Source organism: Poromitra crassiceps (genome assembly GCF_964638095.1).
Source record: "Poromitra crassiceps genome assembly, chromosome: 9".
Lineage (NCBI taxonomy): Eukaryota > Metazoa > Chordata > Actinopteri > Beryciformes > Melamphaidae > Poromitra > Poromitra crassiceps.
The window spans coordinates 28,054,344-28,078,317 of record NC_139630.1 but is presented as its reverse complement, the minus strand read 5'-3'; the positions used below and the strand labels follow the sequence as shown (position 1 = coordinate 28,078,317).

At 47.7% G+C, this 23,974-nt stretch overlaps 1 protein-coding gene across 1 annotated transcript in view; it reads left to right on the top strand.

The window, feature by feature from the left end:
• The window catches only part of akap7 (A-kinase anchoring protein 7), a 61,987-nt gene that overhangs the window by 32,672 nt on the left and 5,341 nt on the right, over positions 1 to 23,974 (top strand). The gene's annotated exons all lie outside the window — the stretch shown is intronic.

Sequence of the window (23,974 nt, the reverse complement as noted above, 5' to 3'; positions counted from 1 at the left end):
GGCATTAGATACCAAGCAGGCCAGGCCGATATGGGCCGACGCCCGTGAAATTTGGGCCATTTGAAGCCCAATTTGGGCCGTTTGAAGCCAGATTTGGGCTGTTTGAAGTCCAATTTTACAATGAGATGCACCCACTTTAACCCTGAAGTGTAATTATTACTTCAGACTAACAATAAAGTAATAAAACCACTAGTAAACCAGTAGGCGGCGCCTGGCCTGCTGTTCAGTGAGTGGCCTGACTGCAAGCACCAATTTTTTTTTTTTTTTTTTGCGATTATCGATTCTGGAATAAAAGATCGATTCAAAAAATCGTGACATTAACTCATTGAATGCCATGGACGTCCTTCGACGTCCAATTAAATAGTGACGTAGAATGCCACGGACGTCCTTCGACGTCCAATGCGTTTTTTGACGGTGGGACGTCGATCAAAGCCTTCCGCAGCTCCTGTACAACTATAGTAGCTATTGGAGGTGTATAACCTATTTTACGGACTCATTAGGTGGCGACAGTGCTTGCTCGGTGCAGTCCAGATTAGAGACAGGTCCGAGAAACAGCCTAAAAGCCGTGGATCAAAGACAACCCGATGCATGCTCCCAGAGCCATTTGCTCTGTCGCGGGAGCTGACATTGGCTCCGAACAGGAGTCAATCCGCGCTCACAACTGAGCCCCTCTGTCCCTGTCTGTCTGTCTGTCTGTCTGTATAGTTTCTCCAACCGATTAGCAGCCAGGAAAGCAGCCCCTGACGCCAAACCATTCAGCAATCCGGGTTGGCTCTTCCCTGCTGTGGCGCTGAGAGCCGACAGCAGCACACAAACGCAGCACTCCGAAAATATAATGGTTGCGTGAGGCTGTGTGCAGTGTGGGGAGGAGTTTACGGGGGGAGGGGGGGAGGGGGGTGGTGCACGCAGGGCATCACACAACAACTACGTCACTACATCAGAAAATATTATCTTCAGACTCAGTGAATGTGCTTGAAATGCTGCATTTCACAAAAGGCGGATTATCTCAGCTAATAATTTGAAAAGCCTGAAAACGCTGAAAACAACCTATCTTCTCCGGCTCATAACTAAAGAACGGAAAATGGTATCAATAAACTTTTTTTTGCTGATGATACAATAGAGCCAGCTCGTTCTTGTGCGTGTTCGGTGTTTACATAGTAATATCACACAATATTCTGTGGGCCTCGAGAAATCACTGAAAACGCTCTGAAAACTCTGGCACTGGGAGCATCCGTTCTCCAAAAGTGGCTGGCACTGAATGAGTTAAAAATCACGATACTTAGGTGAATCGATTTTTTCCCCCCACCCCTGCTACATATCATACCGTGGTGGATGGAGAATAAAATCATACATGCTTAGTAGCTAGTAGTTTGGGAGAGGTATCGGGTAGAGTTTTATTGGTACTGTTCTGATTCGTACCAATTGTTTTACGTTTTTCAAATCTGTCTGTAAATGGATTTGGATCTTTTTTATTGCTGGATTTATATCATCAGTTTTTCCTGCATTTAATCTCATCAAGAGCAATGTTTGGTGAATTTATTTTTGACATTTTAAGACACATTTTATTCAACTTTTTGGGTGTTCTGATGTCTTTATGGTCATGCAGGACTTTCTATGCCCTTGATACACAGTTGAATCAGGTAAATCCCTACTAGCATATCGAACACTATTAATGCAGTACATAGTACATTTTACATGTGACTGTACTGCTCTGACTGGAATGGCAATGTTATACCAGCATTTTTGGGCGAGGACTGAGGAGGGAGAAGGGTCTAGATAGTCTAGGTCATTTAAACAGTCTAGGCCTGGTACAGCAATGGCCAGCTAGCCTCAGGGAAGTGAGAGCTAAGCGGGTAGTAGCAGCAGAGCGCAGGCTGGCATGCTGGGCTTGGCTCAACTGGGGGGTATGGGGGCGCAGTTTCCTTAGCAGCCTTGCTCAGTCAGCACCATGCTTTTGAATTCAGTGTGGGCTGCCACAGATAGCCAATATTCACCTCATGTAGAAGAGACAGTCTGGCTCGAGAGACTAACAGGAAGCGTAAACACAATCGGAACGGATTGTGTTTACACTTCCTGTGGCAGAGCGTATCCGCGCAGCCTGCTTCCAGTCAGTCACCAGCTTTGACCAGAGACGATCTCTGCTTTGACCAGGTAAGACAGCCGGCATTTTGAACAGGAAGTCGTAACGCAAACGGGTCAAGTGGGCGGGGCTACATAAGGTGAATAAGACCGCAAGAGGGAGGTGTCAAAGGACATTTTGGGGAGGTCAACCTGAGGCTGGCTGTGGCAATGGGTGTGCAATGAATCCATAATGACAATTATAAATGCTGCCTTTTTCATGCTTTGACAGCAAGCTAACAAATCAGAATCAGTTTTATTGCCGCAAGATTACATACAAGGAATTTGTCTTAGTGTCAGTATGCAGTGATAGGGTCGTTAGTAGAGGGGGCTTTCGGGCCTTGTTGATGAGGTCGGTGGCAGTTGGGAAGAAGCTGTCCTTGTGGCGAGAGGTTCTGGTCTTGACAGACCTCAGTCTCTTGCCGAGGGGGAGCGTTTCGAAGAGTTTGTGTCCGGGGGTGGGAGGGTCGGTCATGATTTTACGAGACCGCTTCAGCGTCCTGGCGGTGTGCAGGTCCTGAAGGGTTGGCAGGTTGCATCCGATCACCTTCTCAGCACAGCCGATGATGCACTGCTGCAGGCTGTTGATGTCCTTGAGAGTGGCAGCAGCGTACCAGACGGTGATGGAGGAGGTGAGGATGGACTCAACAATGGAGGTGTAGAAGTGCACCATCGTTGCCTTTGGCACTTTGAATTTCTTCAGCTGCCGCAGGAAGTACATCCTCTGTTGTGCCTTCTTGGTGAGAGCTCTGATGTTCAGCTCCCATCTCAGGTCCTGGCTGATGATGGTTCCCAGGAAGCGGAAGGACTCCGCGGTGTTGACTGGGGGAGTCACCCAGGGTGATGGGGGAGGGTGGGACTGTAATCCACAATAATCTCCGCTGTCTTTTGAGCATTTAGCCACCAGGTTGTTTTGACTCCACCAAAGTCAGCAGATGGTCTGTATTCAGACTCAGACTCGTCTATGTGATTAGAATAGTGTCCATCATTATGCGCTCACACGCCTACAGAGAGTCGACAGAGTATTGGTAACATTTCAACAGCTTATTAGTTGACATTAAACAATTCAGCTGTGGGCTTTTGTGTCTAGATGTTGTTTTAACAGCTTATAAGTTGACATTCAACAAATGGATTCTGTTTGCTTCCCGTTCCACACGACCGCACCTAGTGTAAGATCTAGGTGTGTTCATGAATTGTCACATTATTACTCTACAGATAATGTGTTGAACATCTGTTAAACCGGAAACAGGATTATTATGGGGAGTTGTCAGTTTATATAAACGGCTTAAGCAGACTATTGTCTTACTCACGGTATTGACACGCACTGTAAACATTGTGTGTGTGTGTGTGTGTGTGTGTGTGTGTGTGTGTGTGTGTGTGTGTGTGTGTGTGTGTGTGTAACACAGTGGAGGAATTTGGCTAGATACACTCCTATGGTGGAAGAAATATCCTTCAGCTATATGAGCTACATACACTAGAGACTAGACTTAATTCATATGTCATATTTATTTTGGATTTGATTTTTTCTCTCTCTACCATCACAGCCACACAGTATGCACAAGTTACCTTACTGAGACAAAGCCTACTTTTCCTTCTCCTAAATGTATTTTGGTCCAGAGGTAACCTCTTTGAAATTGGCACCGCACCCTAAACTTAGAAAGGGAATGATGTAATCGTATGTTTTACAGTGTAATCAAACAAGTACTCAACTTAACTATCTACAACTTAATCTGCAATCTCATTACTCGCCGTTACGCTTAACCTTTTTCACTAATCAGATTAATGTAATCCCTTTCCGTGTAATCCGTCATCGTCCAGGCCCGACTATTATATGTAGTCGAGTGCAGAGAGGAGAGAGAGAGAACGGGGGAGAGAGGAATAAGAGAAAGAGAAGAGTAGTAGTGAGAGAAATAAAATGGAGAAGTGGAGAAAGAGGAGAGCTGTAGGCCAGTATGCAGACAGACAGAAAGAGGGTGAGACAGTGAAGTGGAAAACGGAGGAGAGACCGATGGAAGAGGAACAGTGGGGTGAGGTGGCACGTCGTCCAGATTGGGTTAGTGGGTCAAGAAAATGGAAAAAGAGGGGGAAGGACAGAGAGAGAAACCAGATCACTGAGCTTAACATACACACACACACACACACACTTGTGTTAATGCACCTCTGAAAGACTATTATTAACTATTGATTTAGACGCATTCCCCACCACGCAAATGATTCGCTCAAGTTGGAAAAACGTCGAGAGAAACCAGATCACTGAGCTCAACATACACACACACTTATGTTGATGCATCTCTGAAATACTATTATTAACTGTTCATTTAGACGCACTCCCCACCACGCAAATTATTCGCTCAAGTTGAAAAATGCCGAGCGAATATCGCCTCATTCTTGCCACCCGGGACCAAAGCTCTTTTCTAATGACCGCAGCATACAAGTTAGTTCATGTAATAAATACTGAACACATAGCTGTTAATGTTCACATATTATATTCTTATATTTCTTTGTCCATCTCTAACCTGACTCGAAACCCGCCTCTCCTCTAAAATGTACGCGTTTACAAAGGAACCCCCTGAAGGATTGTCCCCCACGTGTGACACATTTTGTAGATTTTGGGATATTTGGACCCTAAATATATGCAAATATAAATTCCACAAATAACGCAGCAGACAGTAGCAGCAGCAGGCAGCTGCTGGCTATTCTGCAACCATTATTCAAGCTACAGTGAGGAGGGGGGTGGGGTGGAGCCTCTAGCCCCCCTCCCCCCTACACACACACACACACACACACACACACACACACACACACACACACACACACACACACACACACACACACACACGTATTTGCTGTCGCCTCCATACATACAGTACACCGCTCCTTTTCCCCCTTCCACACACTTGCCACACTTAATCTCTCTCTCTCTTGCATACATACTCAAGCTTGCTCACTCACACACAAAGACGCTCACCCCTCCTCTGCTTTCCCCTTCTACACACTCTCTCTCTCTCTCTCATACACACACACACACACACCCCTCCGCTTTCACCACTTCATACACGCACACATAAAAACGTACACTCTTTCTCGCCCCCCGCGCACACACACACACCAGCTCTCTCTCTCACACTCTCTCTCTCCTCTCTCTCTCTCTCACACACACACACACACACACTCTCTCTCTCGCTCTCGCACACACACACACACACACACACCCCTCCTCCCTGTCAGTGCAAAGTAGAGCAAGAGCACAGATCCGGCCGTTGATTTTTGTTTGACGTCTCTTCGGACTGCACGGAGGCAACGGGATTTTCTTTTCTCTTTTTTTTTTTTGCTTCCATCCACCCGTCCATCTGTCGTTCCAGGAGGAGAAAGACAGCAAGTGACACAGAAGGAGAGAGAGAGAGAGAGAGAGAGGGGAAGGGACAGAAGCCGGTGTCTCTCGCTCCGTCCGCCTGTCTGAAAGAAAGGGCGAGAGAGATAGAATAGGGGTGACAGACAGGCGAGGGGAAGAACAGGAGAGGAGAGGGAAGGAGTCGCCATGGGTCAGCTGTGCTGCTTCCCCTTCTTCCAAGCAGAGGAGAAAATCAGTAAGTGTCTGGCTCCATGTGTGCGTGCGTTAAATGGGAGAAATCATGCGTGCGTGCGTTAAATGGGAGAAATCATGCATGCGTGCGTTAAATGGGAGAAATCATGTGTTACGTGCGTTAAATGGGAGAAATCATGCGTTACGTGCGTTAAATGGGAGAAATCAATTGGATTCATAATGCTGATTGATTGGCGAAAGTCTATTGGGAGAAACTCTATGATACGCTGGGTGTGTGTCAAATGTGTGTGTGCGCAGGTATCATTGTTTGTGTGTGTGTGTGTGGGTTATACTATAAGATCCTTTTTTTGTATCCAGTATCCAGTTTGATGTAAGTGGTGATTCTATATTTGAGATCTCTGACTCATTCTCTCATCATCCAACTGTTATTCAGCTCACATTTGTAGGTTGCTTTGCCTGGATTTCTGTCCGTGTTTGTAACAGGATGAAGTAGTACTCTCTATATACAGTATACTCCTAATACTGATGTGCTATTATCCTCTTCTCAGTGCCAATAGCAATTCTGAGTACTACACTTGAAGTATTGTCTGACGCCTACGTAGCGCTGATTTGACCTGATTACTATATACAATTGATGTGCAAAAAAGACACACAAAAAGGAAGTAACTATGTTTTTTTTTATTTCTGATACCTTTATGCATTTCATGGTATTGAATTCTCTTACTGGAGAAATTCTTCATTGTTGATGTCTATATAGTAGCTAGCCGGATGCTATTCCTAACCATTATTCCCATGTGTGTGTGTGTCAGTTTGCGGAGAAACTGTTATTTTATGGTGATTTTATTCTTATTCCAATCTTCTTGATGATGAGTGGTGATAGTTCTTGCGGTGGCAGCTCAGCGCTCTCCTCACTGTGAATGTAGAGGGAACATGCCAGTGAGTGGGACAGCTACAAGACAGGAAGTTGAAAATGACAAGAAGTGATTTGTCTAGAATCTGTCATACTGAGATGGTGGAGTTTATACAAATATCATGTTTCCTGCAGAAATCTCACAACTCCACAATGGCATCTTTTCAAGAGTGTTGTTGAGGTTGCCCAGTGCTCAGTCACACGGTTGACTTACCCCCGGGGTCAGCAAAAAATAATTGCTACATAACATTGTGTTCCATTCCATTACAGGGAAAAAGGAGTAGGTTATAGTGGGGAAAAAAGGGCCAACCTAAGGACTTTTCACACTACACTTAGCCGGGGTCCTACTCAGCCCTGGGGCTAAGAGAGCTGTTAAAAGAGCTGTTTAAAAGGCTTTGCATCAACACCAGGCCGGCCGGACCCCGGAGCAGATCCTGGGGCTTCTGGGTCCGGCTAGGCCCCTGGCTGCTTCCGGACGACGCTTCCACGATGACATCATCACTGCAAGATGACCTCACAATGGTGCCTGCGGGGTGCCTGTGACATCATGTGAGATGTGACTAGCCACATATGATATGTCATAACGCTATGACGGCCCACTGATGATGTCATAACTCTATGATGGGCCACTAATGATGTCATAACTCCATGACGGGCCACTGATGATGTCATAACTTCTGACTAGCGAGTGGACGCTATAAGTAGCCATGCCACGATCACAGAGTCCCACGCAAGATGGTGATCGTGGAGATGAAGCCTATGGCAGTCTGCAGTCTGCATGTGAACCCGGATGAGATACTTGGAGTTACCTGGGGGTTAGACAGTACCCCAAGTCCGCATCTGAACCCGGACGAGATACTTGGAGTTGCCTCCAGAGACATAGACCGTGTCTTGACAGACACACCTGCGACACCGCAAGCTTTGAGATCTGAGCCAGGCTTATTTATACCTGATGAACCCTGAAAGCGTACCAGACTCCGGGCCTGGGTCCTCTGGCTCGCCCGGAACTCTAAAACACCCAGGGCTAAGAAAGCTTTCACACTTGCACAATCCTGGCCCACTCCAAAGTGGGCTAACCCCGACTGCAGCCCCGGGTAGCTGGACTAGCTCTGGAGCAGGGTTACCCCCTAACCCCGACTTTCTATCTAAACACACTAACAGCAAAGCTAAAAGTTACCAGTGTGAGATGGTGACAAGGAAACAATGTGAATGGCATAGCCCTGGTTTTAGGTTAACATGGGTTAACAGTGTGTGTGTGTGTGTGTGTGTGTGTGTGTGTGTGTGTGTGTGTGTGTGTGTGTGAAAAGGGGCTAAGTTAGCCTGGGGCTAGCTTAGCCCTACTCTTAAGCTGTGTTCACACCGAGATATTTATTTTTCTCTCTGTCGCTCGATTCAACCCTTTGGAATCACTCTGTCGCTCTGTTTAAATCGCTCGTCAACAGGCACAATAATTGACGGACATCTGGGGGCTATAACGTTACGCCATGTCATGATATTTGTCCACTACGAGCCACCGTAGTTGTTTACAAGCTAAGCCTATCAGCGTGCTCCTAACGCAAGCTCTATACCGGTAGTACAGACTTCACTTCATGTCAGCCTGTCAATCAGCTGTCAATGCAGTTTGTTCCAAGCCAGTGTGATCCTTGACTCACTCTCACACGGCAGCCAATCAGCGTTGAACAGCGAGCGACTGATGCCAGCGTAATTTTGTTCGAGTTGGGATATTTCATCTCGGGCGACGAGCGAATTTTCTCCCTATCGCTCTCTAAAACTTTAATAGGTTGGTGTGAATGCAGCTTTAGCCCAGGGCTTAGATAGCCCCGGCCTAACAGCATGTAGTGTGAAAAGCCCTCTAGAGGTAGAAAGTTGTCGTACGACAGCAGTGATTTACACTGGTAACTTATAGAGATGTCCCGATACCGCCCGATACTGACACGGTGCCGATACTGACACGGTGCCGATACTGCGCCCGATGCCACTTTACACCTACGGCATGCAACGTGACATTAACCTCAAAGTAGCAAGCCAGCGTCAGGCTCACACAGCTGTTAATGCATGCAGAGAAGCTTCACTATAACAGCCTGTTTGTTTGCATCTCTACCTGGAGCGCTTTGTGAGGAGAAATAAAAAGCTATCAGTAGTTGTGTTTCCATTACCCTCAGAAATGCGCAAAATCTAAATATCGCAATAGAAATTGGGTAATGGAAACACGTGAATTTCGAAAAACCTCCCAAATATCGCAAAAAGTTTTTTCGCTCTCATGAGGTGGTTTTTCAGACGTGTCGATATAGAAGTTTATCGCAAAAGTGTAATGGAAACACATTTTTCGCATTTGCACGTCATGTGACCCATATTATCCCTTGGAAAAGGAGCGGAAAATAAGTTTGGTAAGTAAGGTTCGATAGCCGTGTCAAAACCTCCGCAGCAAGTGGAAAACTTTGAAGCAACGCTACCTAGCAGAAAGACGAGTGTTATGCAAAAGCGTAGCCGGGCAAATTAGATAATGTTTAATGGCAGAAATCGGTCCATGGTGACAGCAGGCTGCCTGTGTGCGCGCATTTGGCACAGCGGCGAGATGAGAGGATGAAAAGCACACACTGGTGCGGTGGTGCTGTCTGAAGTGAATACAGTGACTGTGAGTAGGCTAATACATTGCACACGTTTCAGGTGCAATTATAGAACCAAATCAGCCTTTTCCCCCCTCCATCTCTAAATCGGACCAGTTGTAGGCTATTAGGCTACCTTTTTTCCTCTGCCTGTCGCGCTGACTGCATTCACGCAGCCAGCAACATTTTGCGACTCATTTTCTTTTGAATTGATAATCAGGCTCGTTTATATGCATTGTAACTTCATGTTGGGATTTGCATTGACCATTGGTTGGATTTGAGCATGCAGGGGACGGGATATGGGGCAGATCCCCGTGCGTAATCACTGTGGCAGCTGCTGCAACGGGGAATCACTCAAACGCAACTTCAATGGAAACGCCTACAAGTCGCAATTGTACATTGTCGAAGTTGTAGAAATATCGCAATTCTTTTGCGAAAAACTGTAATGGAAACACAGCTACAATCAGGTCAGTAATCAGCTGATAGGGCTACAGCCTGCACTGCATCGCTTCCCCATTCACTGTCTGACTGCATTAGCTCTGCACTGCAGTTAGCCGCGTAGCCTGCAGCAAGCTAGAAAACGTTCTGTTCAACTTACAGGTTAACATTAGTTGCTCTATTAGCAGACAACACAGTGCTGTGGAACAAGCAAAGGCTTACCAGATCGTTGTAATACGTGCTACGTGTCCCGTAATCCATACTGCCTTAAAGTTTAACGTTTTAAAATTGGAACTAAGGTTAGGCTCTTTCACACCGGCCTTGAAAGCCGAAAAATGCACGGAAAATAGGATTAGCGCCTCCGATGTGAAAGTCGTGAATGCGCTTTGGTGGACAATTGTTTTAAGCCTTTTGTCCCGCGACGGGAGGTAGTAACAGCGCCGGGTTACCTGGCAACCCGCCTCCACTTGAAAGGCCGTCGCAGCGAGCCGGAAAAGGTGCGAATGGTCTCCTCATTCATAAAAAAAATGACAGGGGAAATCACCTCATGTGATCAAGAAAGTGCAGTAGTGAAAGTAAAAAAAGTAGCCTATACAATCATGACTGCAGGGACGCCAGGAGGAATGCTCCGTGCGGTTAGGCTTTATGCTCAAACGATGTTGACATTAGTTAACATTAAGTAGTCATGTGCATTTATAGCCTATACTATTCCCCCGACGAACGTTATGCAGACTGCAGCTGTTTGATATGCGGGCGGTCGTGTATCGTTCCAATTTTAGTAGGACACCATATCGATCTGCCCGCCCACCATGCGAGTGCACTATCCTCCCTGCTCAGAGGACTAGGAGGGAAGTCTTGTTGAATGAATTCGTTCATCATACAGTAGCCTAGGCTACACTAACCTATGAAAATATTAATTTGGGCTAGGAGGAGCAGGAAATCCCTCCGCTCGCCTTTCAATGCGGGAGCAGGGGATTTCACCTGAAAGTACAGAGCAGCACGGTAATGTGGCCGTGCTGCTTGGCTCGTGTGAAAGCAATTTCTGTGGCGAGGCGGCTGGCTTTACGGGACTCCTAAACGGCAATTTTTGCGCGATCTGTGTATGAAAGAGCCTGTTGATTTCCGTGAATTTAGCAACAATTTCACTTCCGGTTCAAAATAAAAGCATGATAAAGTTTGTTTTTTACAATAAACATTAAAGTAGTAATCTAACTACGAGACCCAACATAATGAACATAAAAACACGAGGAACCTCTATTTTAATGAAAATAGACCAGCAGAACAAATACAAAGAAGATGCACAGATATGTGGTTTAAATGGTTGATTCATAGCATACTTCTTTATTTAATGGGAAACCTGATTTCCTTATTTAATGGGAAACTTTAGTTTCATAAGGCATCAAGAGAAGAGACTATCAAGTGTAGGTGTCACCCATTATGCGAAATTTGTGTGGTCTTGTTAAACCTATACTTCTGCAGATAATAGGCTATATACTTAAGAAAATGACTAAAACCCATTATCTTGAAAAGTTATCTTTTAATTAACCATAAGGCATAACAAAAACACGTTGTCGACCCCTAATTAAATACTCTGTATCGGTATTCGGTATCGGCAAGTACCCAGATGTCAGTACTCGTACTCGTACTTGGTCAGCAAAAAAGTGGTATCGGGACAACCCTAACTGCCTTGCATCAGATCATTGAGCAGAACTCTGGCGGCTCGTTACTGGCACTACCTGTGTTTGATCACTGCATTGTTTTGTAGTACAGTAGTGCTGTGTGTAGTGCTGTGTGTACTGTGTAGTGCTGTGTGTACTGTGTACTGCTGTGTGTACTGTGTAGTGCTGTGTGTACTGTGTACTGCTGTGTGTACTGTGTAGTGCTGTGTGTAGTGCTGTGTGTACTGTGTAGTGCTGTGTGTACTGTGTAGTGCTGTGTGTAGTGCTGTGTGTAGTGCTGTGTGTACTGTGCTGTGTGTAGTGTGCTGTGTGTAGTGCTGTGTGTACTGTGCTGTGTGGGCTCTTTTACATTTCGGCTGCATGTCCAACCCAGTTTTGGAGCTACTGCAGATTTTATGACTCAAACTACTCTTATGCAGATGATTATAAAAGCACATACTTGAAGCAGTATGGTTTACTTTGTTCTCTAGCAGTGGTGATTTTTGCCTTATGGTAGCTTATGTTCCTTTGCATCCTCTATATGCCATTTTCATCAAATCTCCAAGTGTAGTTTATGACAACACATCTTGTTACAGTTGTTTTATTATCAACATATACTAATATAACAGCCACTTATAATAGTGTGTAAATGCATGACATGTTCAAAGGTAGTACAGGATGTATGCTGTCCCACACTACAGTCAGGGAGGAGTTGAAAATGTATATATATAGTAGCATATATATATATACCGCGTTCATGACAACTCGGACCGCCGGGAAAATTTTTGGTTCCGACCTGTAAAAAGTGAATTCAACGCTCGGCCAGGTCGGAATTACAGATCAGAAATTCGGGTATCATCCAGAGCTCCGCTTTGTCCGAATTGACGTCATAGCCACATCAAAATGGCGACTTGTATCGTTAACACTTTCAGTGCCACGGCCCTTGGGCAAAAGGTTGCTTGCTGTGCCACATAGGCCGCAATGCATTTTAAAACAGTCATATAATTTCTTTAATAATTACTATGTAAACACTGAACACGCACAAATAACGATGAGACTCTCTTCTATCACCTGCAAAAAAAAGTTTATTGATCCCATTTTCCGTTCTTTAGTTATGAGCCGGAGAAGATAGCTTGATTGAACGAAAAACAGAGCTTTTTTTCTACGAGCTGAGATAATGAGCCTTTTGTGAAATTAAACATTTCAAGCACATCACTGACTCTGAAGCTAATTTTCTGATGTAGTCACACCTCAAAAATAATTTCCTTCAATAAAACAGTGAAGGCAAGGGAATTTTGTTTGGAAGAATAATATTTTTAGCTGAAACCAGCAGCGCTGGCGCCTGCATGCGCTGCTGGTTGCAGCTTCTTGCTGATCTTTTGCTGCTGGTGGGCATCGGATATTCTGGCTTGCGTTTGCCAACCCTGTCCTGCTGTCTGGGTCTGTGTTGTGTACTTGGCTCTGCGTGCCCACCTCCCCCCCTCCTCCTCCCCCCCCCCCCGTTGTGGGAGGAGTGTCTCTGCTCTGCAGTTTTCTCTGCCTGTGCTCAGCACTGAAAAAGTCCGCTAGATCCTGCTTTTTTACAGCCGCGTGTACCAGCTCCCATGCTTCGAGTTGAGAATAATAACAAATCCACGGCTGATCATGTGTTGCAGCGGACACGGAGGCTGTTGCAGCGCACCGAGGTGCTCAATTGTGATAGCAGATTGGCTGCTGCAGGGGCACAGCTAAACGTTGCTTCAATGAAGCCGCTGCATACGGACGGATGCGATGCGATTTCCTTCCCCCCAATGACTTCTTCTGTGTGTTTCACTCCACGTTCTCTCATCTTGAGAGCGCTGTCGCCACCTAAGGGTTCTGTAAAATAGGTTAGACACATTCAATACCTCTGAATATTGTAAGAGGCGATGTAAGAGGCATAGATCGACACCCCCCCGTCAAAAAAAAAAATTCGAGTTATTGACGCCATTTGGCGTCGCTGGCACTCTACGGTAAATTTCTAATGACGCCATATGGCGTCGCTGGCACTGAATGTGTTAATGGTAATCACAGAATTACTATAAAGACGTTTGTTGACGTTTTAACACAAAATTTGATGTCTTAATTATGTAATGTTAACGTTAATATTTGTTTGTGTCCTCCTATGTATCGCTCTGATTAGAGCGATATGTGAAATTCAGCATTCAGCCTTGTTAGCTAGTAGGTAGCTACAATGCTAACTGAACACGGGTTGCTTTAGCAACCTGTAGCCTGTGTTTGGTTTTTGGCCCGAGCGGGAAGTGCAGCGTGATGAGTGCAAATATATCACCAGGTAGTGTGTTGAAACTTACAAGTTGTCTTGAATGCGGGTAATGAGAGTAGACGAGCTATGGGGATGGGAAGGATGCAGGCCAAGGAGCCAGAATACAGTGTTTCCCTTGTTGTAGTGTTCTAATTAGATTACACCTTCGTGTTTGTCCCAGTTTTCATTCTAAGAAATTGACCTAATTTATTGAGAGACTGTGTGTAGGCTACTACTGTGCCTATGCTGCTCCCACAAGCTGCTGCTGTGCATCATAGTCAAAGTCGACTACAGTAGCCTGGTTTTGTAATCATTATGCTCTTGCTCGTTTAGTCTGTTAATTAAAGATGAAAGAATACAGCGTGTTATGTATATTAACACTGCTACTAACCTACTTTTTGTATTCTATATTAATTATGCAACTGCGATACTAAGTAATAGATGATTTGTTGCATGTAAAGTAAGTGTTTGTGTGTCTGTGTCTGTGTGTGTGTGTGTCTGTGTGTGTGTGTGTCTGTGTGTGTGTGTGTGTCAGTGTGTGTCTGCTGTATATAATGACTTGGTCACACTGATCATCCTGTCATAAACGCAGACTTTGACACTACGGTTGAGATGGCTTTTATGGAAATAGGTGGTGGGGGAGTACAGACAGAAGTAATCGAGCTATGCTAATAGTTATGCTAACAGTGATGCCGCCGTGTTCAGGCGGCATCACGGTTTACATTCCCTCTGCCTCTCCACTTCTCTCTTTCTCCTCCTCTCTTCCTTGCTTTCTCCTCTCTTGCCTGTTTGCAGCTGCATTGCTATAAACAGTGGAGCCACTGTGCCCTACTTCTGACTGGAGAGGGGGAGAGGGGAGATGAGGGAGAGAGGGATCGGGGGAGGCAGGCAGGCAGAGAAGACTAATGAGGGGAGAGACTAGGAGCAAAGGGAAATGATGATATTGACACAGATGAAGAAGACAGAGAGAGAGTGTGTGTAGTAGCAGTAGGTCAGATGCTACACCTGCGATGTGATTATGGTCACACTTGTGCGTGTTTGTGCGTGTGTGTGTTTGTGTGTGTGTGTATGTGTGTGTGTGTGAGTGAGTCACTATGTGTGTGTGTGTGTGTGTGTGAGTGTGTGTGAGTGAGTCACTGTGCGCGCGTGTGTGTGTGTGTGTGTGTGTGTGTGTGTGTGCGTGTGTGTGTGCGTGAGTGAGAGAGAATTCAACCAGAACAGATTTTGACAAGGCTTCACTCGGTGGTGTTATGTAGCAGCCACTGCAGGTGAAAAACAAACAAACACACACGCACACACACACACCCACACCCACACCCACACACACACACACACACACACACACCCACACCCACACCCACACACACACACACACTACCACTCACAACACACACATCACCAGACGTGCTCACACACAAACACCCCACACTACACTTACTCATGCACACATTAACACAACCACTTTTTTTTTTTTTTTGTATCGATTAAATGTATTACGTGCTATTTTTGTCACCATGCTGTTGAAACCACACTGTTTTCTAATCTAACCGTATAGCGGCCATTTGTGCCACATGCTAATATGATGGATTTAGTGATTGCCTCCGAGCGCAGAGAGTTCACACAGGGTCCAGTAAGCTACGTTCTTCTCTAGTGAAACAGTTGCCTTGTCACTCGTTCACCGCTGCTCCTTTTGAGTAGGAGCGTTTGTTTACCTCTGCCTGGCGTTTCCCGCTGCACAACTCGTACCTTTACTTTGGTAGGCTCGTAGGCGGCTGAACGAATTGCACGCATTTTACTTTGAAGTAGTCACAATGCATTTAGACAGCATGCAGTGTGTTGCTCAATATTTTTCCGAGCCTAAGGACAATCAAACAGCATCCCCTTTTGGGATAGAGGTTGTTCTGTTTGTATTACACTTTTATTCACACTCTTCTCATTGCTTCCTTCCAGCACTGAGTATTCTTTAAGAATACTAAAAGAACAAAGTATAGTTGAAGTGTGGCTCAGCGTCTAACCTGACTTACAATGGGCGGGGGAATATACATGTATATATATATATATATATATATATATATATATATATATATATATATATATATATATATATATATATATGTTTGTTTTTTTGCATGGCCCTGGTGTGACAAATGAAAATTGACACTTGTAGTTTAAAATTCGGTTATTGCCCAGCTCAAGTGTGTGTTATGAGGGTGAGAAAACTACAGGGAGAAAGAAGTGTAGGAAGGTGGGAGGACACAATAGAGGGGGAAGAAGAGGAGAAAGGGTCACAGAGAGAAAGTGAGATGAGTAATGGCTGCGCCTGCCTAGTGAAGCATGCGGCGTGCTGCCTGACCACATGTGAGGAGAGCGCTGCAGCATTCTGAAACGCACGCACAAAGAAACGTCCACGCTCTTTGTGTTGCGGAATTGCACAAGTGTGTGTGTGTGTGTGTGTGTGAGCACGAGCAAAGTCAGCGACAGCACAGCGAAACTAGGTCACCATGGCGACAAAGCCGTCCCAGAATACCGAATGACTGACTGCTTTAGGCCCCGCCCCCGACATGTCAAAGAGGAGCAGACACACGCTGGGCCCCAAATCGGCGTATCGACCCGAAACTCGCCCACAAGGAACAATGGGGCGGAGTTTTCCCTACAAAGTCATTAAATTTGGGAATTGCCGTGGTGGAATGGGAACGTTTTTAATGGGTCGTCTTCAGGTGAAATCGATAGACGATGTGTGTGTGCACGTATTGGATGCTGTGTCTGTGTCTCTGCTGGCCTGTCTGGCCCACAGCCGGTGTCTCCGTTGGGGTTTAAAACTTGGCAGCGCCCCCTGGCTGAGCTCACCAAGATTTATAGCTAAGTGGGTCTGGGCCAAAGTTGGCTATAAAGCTATCCCAGCGCACAGGATTGACTTTTATGGATTTGAGAGTGGAATATCGTCCTGCTCATGATTGCTGTGAAAGTTTTGTGCAGCGTTTTTGTTTTTTAGTGATGTTAAATTGATGTTTCTGTGTTGACTGATCTGGAGATCGCAGTGTTTCTCCTAGAAGAAATTTCAGGCCTGGAGGGATTTTTAAACGTACCCCGACCGCAACGGTGGGGGCCCTGGCTGGCGACGCTAAACTTTTAGTTCAACCTGTTTGCATCTATGTTCACAATGGCGCCCCAAGTATCATCATACTATTATGGGATGCGATGCGAACAGTTGTATTATGGGATGTGCGTTCCCCAGGTAACGACACACGTTGACATGTTTTGGAACAGCGTTTTGGAACAGCGCTGGCACGATGCTCCTAAAAGCAAAATGCGTATTAATTGTTTTGAATGATTTGGCATCTTCTATTACTGTCATCAACACTGTCAACACCAGTATTGTTGTATTGTAATAATATGCCATAAAGGTTTATTGAAATCTCGGGGAGAGCAGGGAAAAAAAAGCATTTTTTCTTTTCTTTTCTTTTTTGCAATTTTTTTTCTGGCCTGGCGGGGGCGTCATTGGCCTGGCGGGCCCGCCAGGCCTGTAGAATGGTAGGGGAAACACTGAGATGAATTGTCTTTCATTCAAAACCTGGTGTTTTGTGGCTGGCTGATCGCCGGAGACCCAAACCATACCGTACCGTACTATAGCACAGCTAGTCTCAGTGGGGCTGTGCTGAGCCTACGGAGGCAAGTCATGGCTTGTTGTCACACTCATATTAAATCAAACACTACAGCTAACGTTCAGCCAACCGTGTGGTGTGCCACATCAACCGTGTGCCACATCAACCGTGTGCCACATCAACCGTGTGCCACATCAACCGTGTGCCACATCAACCGTGTGCCACATCAACCGTGTGCCACATCAACCGTGTGCCACATCAACCGTGTGCCACATCAAGCCGTGGGATGGAGACAGACGACCAAACGATGTCAAACCCAGGCGTTTTTTGAACTCCGCATTGGCCATTAACACCAGAAAGGCCCAGGCTGCTGTTTACATGTTCTGCATCAAAAGCTGTACAGCTTTGATATCTGCATCCACTGGGGGCTTCACAGGCTATGAAGCCATATGCTGTGTTTTTCTTTTTTTTTATTGAAATGGATTCCAGTATTTTGAAATGGAAAAGCTGCAATAATTGTCACATATGACAGTCGCAACGACACAATCTAGTGTGCAGAAGAGAGCGAAACGGACAGCGACTAGTAAGATGATTGAAATGATCAAAACACATGCAATACGATGCACTTTTATTGTTGCACTCTCCTCTCGACATATTTCTCTGAGCCAGACGCGCTCGCTATGTGCGAACAAACGACAGATAGTTTGCACATTCCATGGCCTCGTGCCTTCGCTCCAGTCTGGCACCGCGGCTGGCTTCCTCCCAGGAGTGCCTGGTGCGTGATGTGCATCACATGTTCCATAGACAGAGAACACTCTTTCTACCAGCAGTTTGAAATTTCCCTCTAGTCAGTTGAGCCCTCTTGTCTCTGTGTGTGTCACAGCGTTATGTGAAGACAGACTGTCTGCTTGCATATCGCCTGCCTGTGCGTGAAATCTCCTATCAATTAGCTGAAGTCCTCCATCATCCTGAGCATATTGTTTTGAAGGCATGAGTGCGGGGAAATGGTCTCGCCGGAGTTCTGATGGAATTCACCATCTCAGTGGATGGATTTAACAGCCATCTTAATTAATTGTAGAATAGCGCCCGAGAGGATAGGGAGGGACGTGCACGCCCTGTTGCCTATTGTTCTGGGCCATGAAGGATGGTGTTTTGTTTAGAGAAAGATTTGATTATTTTCCAAGTCAGTAGGAAAAGTTGTGGAAGGATGAGTGAGTGCATTACATTTATAGTGCTTGAGAAATGTGATTTCTTAATCGTAGCTCCCGGTAGTGTCCTAGTTTTCTCGCTTAGCTCTCCTACAACAGTAGACGCATTTAACAGAGTTCAGACAGAGTGCAGTGTCCATGATGATGCAGTGCTCATGATGCAGTTATGGGGTTCGGGGCTTCAACTAACTGGAGTAGTCGTCAGTAAGTGTGTTAACTCATTGAGTGCCAATGACGACAGTTGTCGTCAATTCGAATACTAACGTAGAGTGCCAAAGACGACGATTGTCGTCAATTGCGTTTTTTGACGGCGGGACGTGGATCAATGCCCGATACATCTCCTGTACAAATATTGTAGCTATTGGAGGTCTATAACCTATTTTACCAACACAGTAGGTGGCGACAGTGCTCTCCAGATTACAGAAAGGTCCGGAAAACAGGAGGAAAAAGCCGTGATCAAAGAGAAACCGATGCATGCTGCAGCCAGAGCCATATAGATTGCTCTGTCTGCAGCTTGACGTTGTCTGCGAACCGCAGTCAATCCGCGCACACAACTGAGCTCCTCTGCCTCTGTCTGTCTGTCTGCATAGTTTCTTCACACGATTAGCCACCAGAAAGACAGCACCCGACGCCGAAGGGCCAAACCTTTCCCTGCAGTCCGGGTTGGCATTTCCTTGTCGCGCTGGGAGCCGCCCGGCGCACACAAACGGAGCCTCCGAAAATAGACTGGGTGCGTGAGGCTGTGTAGTGTGGGGAGGAGTTTGCAGCTGAGGGGGGGAGAGGGGGGTGGGGCACGCAGTGCACCACACAACTACACCACGTCACTACATCAGAAAATATTATCTTCAGACTCAGTGAATGTGCTTGAAATACTGCATTTCACAAAAGGCGGAATCAGCTTCTAATTTGAAAAGTGTATTTTTGCTCAAAACAGCCTATCTTCTCCGGCTCATAACTAAAGAACGGAAAATGGGATCAATAAACTTTTTTTTGCAGATGATAGAAGAGAGTCTCCTCGTTCTTTGGGCGTGTTCGGTTTTTACATAGTAATATCACACAATATTCTGTGGGCCTCGAGAAATCACTGAAAACGCTCTGAAACTCTGGCACTGGGAGCGTCCGTTCTCCAAAAGTGGCTGGCACTCAATGAGTTAATAGAGACGAGAGGCAAAGTCAACGTCACTTCCTGCTTCAGCACTGTACCAGAGATTTTCATCCGCCAGACCGCCATTCATTTTCCCATAGACATTTTGTAAAATGCTTATAAAAATAGTTTTACTTGTTCAAACCAAACGGTTCAGATTTAGAAACGGAAGAGATCGCATAACATTTCACTCGGACCGAAACGTTAAAAAAAATTCGGGTTTAAAGAAAGGATTTTTTCGATGTTTTTTTTTTTTTTTTTTGGTCCGAGTGAAATGTTCTATGGTCTCTCCCGATTCTAAATATAGCTGAACCGTTTGGTTTGACCAAGTAAAACTATTTTTATAAGCATTTTATTAAATGTCTATGGGAAAATAAATTGCGGAAGAAAATCTCTGGTACAGTGCTGAAGCAGGAAGCGACGTTCACTTTGCCTCTCTATATGGTGTTCAACACACGCAGGTAGGTATTTGTATGTTGTTGGTGTTAAAACCTGATCTTGAATGTAATTTCCTAGATAGGCTAGTTTAGTAGTTTCTTGAGTGTAACAAAAACCTGTATAACATACCTGGGATATAATGATACTGTGGCCTGAAATGTGTCTACTACACCTTAAACTGTTTACTGTTGGTTTTTGTGGTCTGCATGAATGAGGTCAGTTTACTCGGTAATGTTTATTTATGTTTCCGCGAGTGAGAGGGATACGGAGACGCACATAAACAGCTTATCATTCATAATAATAAGCCCATAACCAGGATATGAGCTATCACAAAGAAAATGCGTTGAGGCGTGCTGCGTTCAGCATCCCGTGTCTGTGAGGGTCTGTGGTATTTCCTCAGGAAACGGCTCCACCATTAGGGATCCCTGAATACCCCCCTCCCCCCCGCCCATCCCCTTCCTTATACACCCGCTGTCTTCCTCATTTCTGACCACCCCCCCTCCTCCTCCTCACACACTGTACTGTTCTGACCCCCCCCCCCCCTCCTCCTCACACACTGTACTGTTCTGACCCCCCCTCCTCCTCCTCACACACTGTACTGTTCTGACCCCCCCCCTCCTCCTCACACACTGTACTGTTCTGACCCCCCCTCCTCCTCCTCACACACTGTACTGTTCTGACCCCCCCTCCTCCTCCTCACACACTGTACTGTTCTGACCCCCCCCCCCCCTCCTCCTCACACACTGTACTGTTCTGACCCCCCCCTCCTCCTCCTCACACACTGTACTGTTCTGACCCTCCCTCCTCCTCCTCACATGCTGTACTGTTCTGACCCCCCCCTCCTCCTCCTCCTCACACACTGTACTGTTCTGACCACCCCCCTCCTCCTCCTCACACACTGTACTGTTCTGACCCCCCCCCCACTCCTCCTCCTCACACACTGTACTGTTCTGACCACCCCCCCTCCTCCTCCTCACACACTGTACTGTTCTGACCCCCCCCCCTCCTCCTCCTCACACACTGTACTGTTCTGACCCCCCCTCCTCCTCCTCACACACTGTACTGTTCTGACCACCCCCCCTCCTCCTCCTCACACACTGTACTGTTCTGACCCCCCCCCCCCTCCTCCTCCTCACACACTGTACTGTTCTGACCCCCCCCCCTCCTCCTCCTCACACACTGTACTGTTCTGACCACCCCCCCTCCTCCTCCTCACACACTGTACTGTTCTGACCCCCCCCCCTCCTCCTCACACACTGTACTGTTCTGACCCCCCCCCCCCTCCTCCTCACACACTGTACTGTTCTGACCACCCCCCTCCTCCTCCTCCTCACACACTGTACTGTTCTGACCACCCCCCCCCTCCTCACACACTGTACTGTTCTGACCCCCCCCCTCCTCCTCCTCACACACTGTACTGTTCTGACCACCCCCCTCCTCCTCCTCACACACTGTACTGTTCTGACCACCCCCCTCCTCCTCCTCCTCACACACTGTACTGTTCTGACCACCCCCCCCCCCTCCTCACACACTGTACTGTTCTGACCACCCCCCTCCTCCTCCTCACACACTGTACTGTTCTGACCACCCCCTCCTCCTCCTCCTCATACACTGTACTGTTCTGACCCCCCCTCCTCCTCCTCACACACTGTATTGTTCTGACCCCCCCCCTCCTCCTCCTCCTCACACACTGTACTGTTCTGACCACCCCCCCTCCTCCTCCTCACACACTGTACTGTTCTGACCCCCCCCCCCCCTCCTCCTCCTCACACACTGTACTGTTCTGACCACCCCCCCTCCTCCTCCTCACACACTGTACTGTTCTGACCCCCCCCCCCCTCCTCCTCCTCACACACTGTACTGTTCTGACCACCCCCCCTCCTCCTCCTCACACACTGTACTGTTCTGACCCCCCCCCCTCCTCCTCCTCACACACTGTACTGTTCTGACCACCCCCCCCCTCCTCCTCCTCACACACTGTACTGTTCTGACCCCCCCCCCCTCCTCCTCACACACTGTACTGTTCTGACCCCCCCTCCTCCTCCTCACACACTGTACTGTTCTGACCCCCCCCCCCCCCTCCTCCTCCTCACACACTGTACTGTTCTGACCACCCCTCCTCCTCCTCCTCACACACTGTACTGTTCTGACCACCCCCCCCTCCTCCTCACACACTGTACTGTTCTGACCCCCCCTCCTCCTCACACACTGTACTGTTCTGACCACCCCCCCTCCTCCTCACACACTGTACTGTTCTGACCCCCCCCTCCTCCTCACACACTGTACTGTTCTGACCACCCCCCTCCTCCTCCTCCTCACACACTGTACTGTTCTGACCACCCCCCCCTCCTCCTCACACACTGTACTGTTCTGACCCCCCCCCCCCTCCTCCTCCTCCTCACACACTGTACTGTTCTGACCACCCCCCCCCTCCTCCTCACACACTGTACTGTTCTGACCCCCCCCCCCCCTCCTCCTCACACACTGTACTGTTCTGACCCCCCCCCTCCTCCTCCTCACACACTGTACTGTTCTGACCACCCCCCCTCCTCCTCCTCACACACTGTACTGTTCTGACCACCCCCCCTCCTCCTCCTCACACACTGTACTGTTCTGACCCCCCCCCCTCCTCCTCACACACTGTACTGTTCTGACCCCCCCCCCCTCCTCCTCACACACTGTACTGTTCTGACCCCCCCCCCCTCCTCCTCACACACTGTACTGTTCTGACCCCCCCCCTCCTCCTCCTCACACACTGTACTGTTCTGACCCCCCCCCCTCCTCACACACTGTACTGTTCTGACCCCCCCCCCCCCCTCCTCCTCACACACTGTACTGTTCTGACCACCCCCCCTCCTCCTCCTCCTCACACACTGTACTGTTCTGACCCCCCCCCCTCCTCACACACTGTACTGTTCTGACCCCCCCCCCCCTCCTCCTCACACACTGTACTGTTCTGACCACCCCCCTCCTCCTCCTCCTCACACACTGTACTGTTCTGACCACCCCCCCCCCCTCCTCACACACTGTACTGTTCTGACCCCCCCTCCTCCTCCTCACACACTGTACTGTTCTGACCACCCCCCCTCCTCCTCCTCACACACTGTACTGTTCTGACCACCCCCCCTCCTCCTCACATGCTGTACTGTTCTGACCCCCCCCCCCCCCTCCTCCTCACACACTGTACTGTTCTGACCCCCCCCCCCCTCCCCTCCTCCTCCTCACACACTGTACTGTTCTGACCCCCCCCCCTCCTCCTCACATGCTGTACTGTTCTGACCCCCCCCCCCCCTCCTCCTCACACACTGTACTGTTCTGACCCCCCCCCCCTCCTCCTCACACACTGTACTGTTCTGACCCCCCCTCCTCCTCCTTACACACTGTACTGTTCTGACCACCCCCCCCCCTCCTCCTCACATGCTGTACTGTTCTGACCCCCCCCTCCTCCTCCTCACACACTGTACTGTTCTGACCACCCCCCCCCCTCCTCCTCACACACTGTACTGTTCTGACCACCCCCCCTCCTCCTCCTCACACACTGTACTGTTCTGACCCCCCCCCCCCCCTCCTCCTCCTCACACACTGTACTGTTCTGACCACCCCCCCTCCTCCTCCTCACACACTGTACTGTTCTGACCCCCCCCCCTCCTCCTCCTCACACACTGTACTGTTCTGACCACCCCCCCCCTCCTCCTCCTCACACACTGTACTGTTCTGACCCCCCCCCCCTCCTCCTCACACACTGTACTGTTCTGACCCCCCCTCCTCCTCCTCACACACTGTACTGTTCTGACCACCCCCCCCCCCCTCCTCCTCACATGCTGTACTGTACCCCCCTCTGAGTCATTCTGCTACTCCTCTTCCAATCTGGGAACCATCGGTTAAAAAGTAAAATCTATTGCAAATCGAAAGTCTGTCTGGGGAGATTTCTCCTCGTCTGCTCATTCCATCTTCCCTATTCTTTATCCTCCTCCTATTAGCGATGGCTGTATTGACATTCTTCCTGAATGATGGAGTCAAGTAAATT